Source organism: Odontomachus brunneus, unplaced genomic scaffold (assembly GCF_010583005.1).
Source record: "Odontomachus brunneus isolate Ranch 3 - 2012 unplaced genomic scaffold, Obru_v1 Obru_scaffold_041, whole genome shotgun sequence".
NCBI lineage: Eukaryota > Metazoa > Arthropoda > Insecta > Hymenoptera > Formicidae > Odontomachus > Odontomachus brunneus.
In genome coordinates, this window is record NW_022639491.1 from 2137945 (window position 1) to 2141781 (window position 3837).

The 3837-nt window shown below is 32.1% G+C and overlaps 1 pseudogene; it reads right to left on the bottom strand.

The window, feature by feature from the left end:
- The window catches only part of LOC116844358, a 12107-nt pseudogene that overhangs the window by 7962 nt on the left and 308 nt on the right, over positions 1–3837 (bottom strand).

Here is a 3837-nt window from a genome sequence, read left to right on the forward strand (position 1 = left end):
CATAAATTATACATATATAAAGACAAAATATAAGATATTTAAGCAGAAAGCACACATTCTTGTATAACGACATAAAACTTATTCTACATTAGTCGCAAATCGCAAGGTCGTAAAGAAATTGACTAATCATAGTCGATTATTCTTCTTCTTGCGATCGAAGAATAATCAATTATGATTGGTCAATTTCCTTGCGATCTTGCGATTGCGAGCCATTTTGAATTTCGACAATCTGAGGTCAGATTCCTAAAGGTTAAGGGACGCAGCACACGAATTGACATAACAGTAACGTAAAACGTACCGTAAAAATGGACCAATTACAATCGAGTATTCACAAAAATGGCGACCTTACGATTCGACGATACTCAAAGTGATTGGTCAATTCTTACGATACGTTACTGTTATATCAATTCGTGTGCGGCGTCCCTTAACCCTTTCCGGCATAATGTGCCGTATACTGGACACTTTTTTACCCTTAGTTTTTATATTTTTTACATAGTTTTCAACACATCTGTACAGTAAAAAACACATTATCAGTTATGTAGAACATCAGTTGTCATTAAAAAATTTTGAAAACATTCTTATTGTTGAGGAAATGTATTTTATAAATAAACAAACTACAAAAATACTGTTTTTTTATACAATAAATGTAATTGTGACTAACCAACAATAATTAATAAGCTGAAAATAAGGGTTTTTGGGGTCGCTGATTACGAATCTGGAGTCAGATTTTTAAAATTCAAAATGGCGGATTCAATATGACGGACGAATTTTTAAAAAATTATCAGATTTCTATGAAACTTGATATTTAAGGGTTTCTTGGGTCGCTAATTACGAATCCGGAATCAGATTTTCGAAATTTAAAATGGCAGATCCAATATATCAGGCGAATTTTAGAAAATTATAGTATTTGTATGAAACCTAGTATCTAGTGTTTTTTGGGTCGCTGATCAAAATTTCAAAATTAGCATCGTTAGCTCTGAGTAACGCTAAAACGAGATTTTAGCGAGAGAATATTTTCTACCTTTTGAAAAAACTCATTTTTTACATGTTTGGCACACTACATTGGATCAAAAAATTTACTTGATTTTAGATTCGTAATCAGCTGCCAAAAAGATCTCCGCTAACTAATTTTGAAGACCTAAAACACATTCTTTTATTTCTTGGTCTTCTGTATTGGATCAAACATTTTGAATTTTGAAAATTTGATATTTGATTCGTAATTAACGGCCCTAACAACCGTCGAGTAATGATTTTCATGATATTTTATCCACTTTTTAACGTGTTTGCCCACCATTTTGGATCCGTCATTTTGAATTTCGACAATCTGAGATCAGATTCATAATCAGCGAACCAAAAAACACTAGATACTAGGTTCCATACAAATACTATCATTTTATAAAATTCGTCCGCCATATTGGATCCGCCATTTTAAATTTTGAAAATCTGGCTTCGGATTCGTAATCAGCGATTACCAAAAACCCCTAAAGGTACATTTATCTGTGAAATTAATTTGATAGAGAAATGTATGTCGCAAAGGGTTAAGCGTGGTCTACAATGAGAACTTAAGACATAAAATTTAAGCTTTAAGTCCTAAGCCGTAAGAAGTTGACCAATCACAGTCAATTATAAAAAAAAATAATTGACTGTAACTGATCAATTTCTTACGGCTTAGAGTTTAAAGCTTAAATTTTAAGGCTTAAGTTCTCATTGTAGACCATTCTTTAGAGGCTTTCTACAATAAGCAATAAGTTTTAAGTTGCAATAAAATTGACCAATTACAGTGGATTATTCTTCTAATAGTCGACTATGATTGGTCAATTTTGTTATGACTTAAGATTTATTACTTATTGTAAAATGGGCTTTACGAAAAGCATATTAATTGTTTATCGTGTGCAAACTTTCGTCGCATGGCAAGTGTTGCTGCGTTCTGTGTACAAAAGTCACTATAATAAAAAAGTAACGATACAAGTAACGATGAATTTCATTACTCGTTACTAAAGAAAATGTAACGCCGTTACTTTTTCGTTACTGATACAAAGAAGTAACGGCGTTACCAAATCGTTACAAAAAAAAAGTAACGAAATAGTAACGTCGTTACAAGTAACGCGTTACTTCCCAACCCTGAATCATATAATATAATCATATATCATGTGTATGAGTCATACACTATCTACAGTCCCGTGCCCAAAGAGGAAGATCGAATTATATCAACAACTACTGTTTAGTACTAAAAATAGGTTTTATTCGCTTCGCACAACACAATCATGTGATCATCATGTGAAGTTTAATTTAGTCATTTCATCGTACTGCGTACAATTTAGACTCTATATAAATGTCCGTAACATTTCAAAACGTGCATTTCGTTTCGTGAGTTGGTACATATATTTAATGTATAATGTTTACAATTTATAATGTTATTATAATATTTTAAAATCATATAATTAATATAATATTAAGAAAAATCGATAGAGGATTTGTATACACAGAAAATAAATGTGTTTTACTTATGGCAATATCATGAATTACACAGCCACACAAAAAAAAAAATTTTTTTTGGCCCCGGGGTCTGACTATGTTTACTGTATGTTTTTGGGGTCCCTGAATCCGAATCCAAGGTCAGATTGACCCCATCACGTCAGGATTTTGCCATAACCTCAAAAAACCCTATAATCAACGCTGTTTAGCCCTGTGACGTTGTTACTCATGCTTTAAACTAAAAAACCAATCTGTTAATCCACATAAACCCATAACCCTACAACCCCATAACTCCATAACCATCAACCCTATAATCCCGTAACCCCATAACCCCATAACCCCGATATTAAAGAAAATAAATCAGCATAGTCAATCTGCATTATATCAATGTTACAAAACAAGAACCCATAACCCTATAATTCCATAACTCCATAACCCCGTAACCCCAAAACCCCGTAACCCCATAACTACTAACCCTATAATCCCGTAACCCCATAACCATGTTACTAAAATCGTCATACTCAATCTCTCACAGCAAAACAACTATCGTGGCATGGATTCCACAAAACTAAAGCTGTTAAACCCTATAACCTCATAACCCGATAAATTCTAATTAAAAATATCATAACCCTAAAGTATCGGACTCAATTGTAAATCTATTTAATATTTGTAAAACTGTTAGCATCAATGTTATTATGTAGGTTGCGTGAACGGATTTCGTACATCATATAGCTCTTATGAAGGCTGTTTTTGAGAAGAGCAAATAAACGTATATATAAATAACAATAAATAAATCTACAAATAAATAAATAACATCAATAAAGCTAATGGTAGTCCCTTTTTTTTTAACTGTTTAGAGTTTTTTTGTAAGGGCTGTTTTGAAAATGAGCTTATAAATATGTATGTATAAATAAAAATAAATAAATATATGTATAAATAAAAATAAATAAATTTGTATATAAATAAAAATAAGTAAATATATAAATAAATCAACGAATAAATAAATAGTAATTAAATAATAAATAAGTAGTAATAATAGTAATAATAATAGTAATTAGTCAGTCTCTTTTTTTGAACTGTATCGAGTTCTTTTCTCGTCGAACGATCTGTGCAAGGGATTACGCTTTCGTTTGTTACTGTCCTGTGTTTCTCTCTGTAGCGTCCAGCAGTAATCTGCCATCATGTTGATGTCCCATCGGCCTTGATACCGATTTTCCATGACCATTATATCTTGGTGAAATCTTTCACCCTGCTCTTCGCTAGTGTCCCCAAGGTTCTTTGGAAATTCTGCAAGATGGGAGTCAAGGAAATGTAATTTTAAATTCATGAGACACCCTAGCTTTTTATAGTCGGAGATCATTT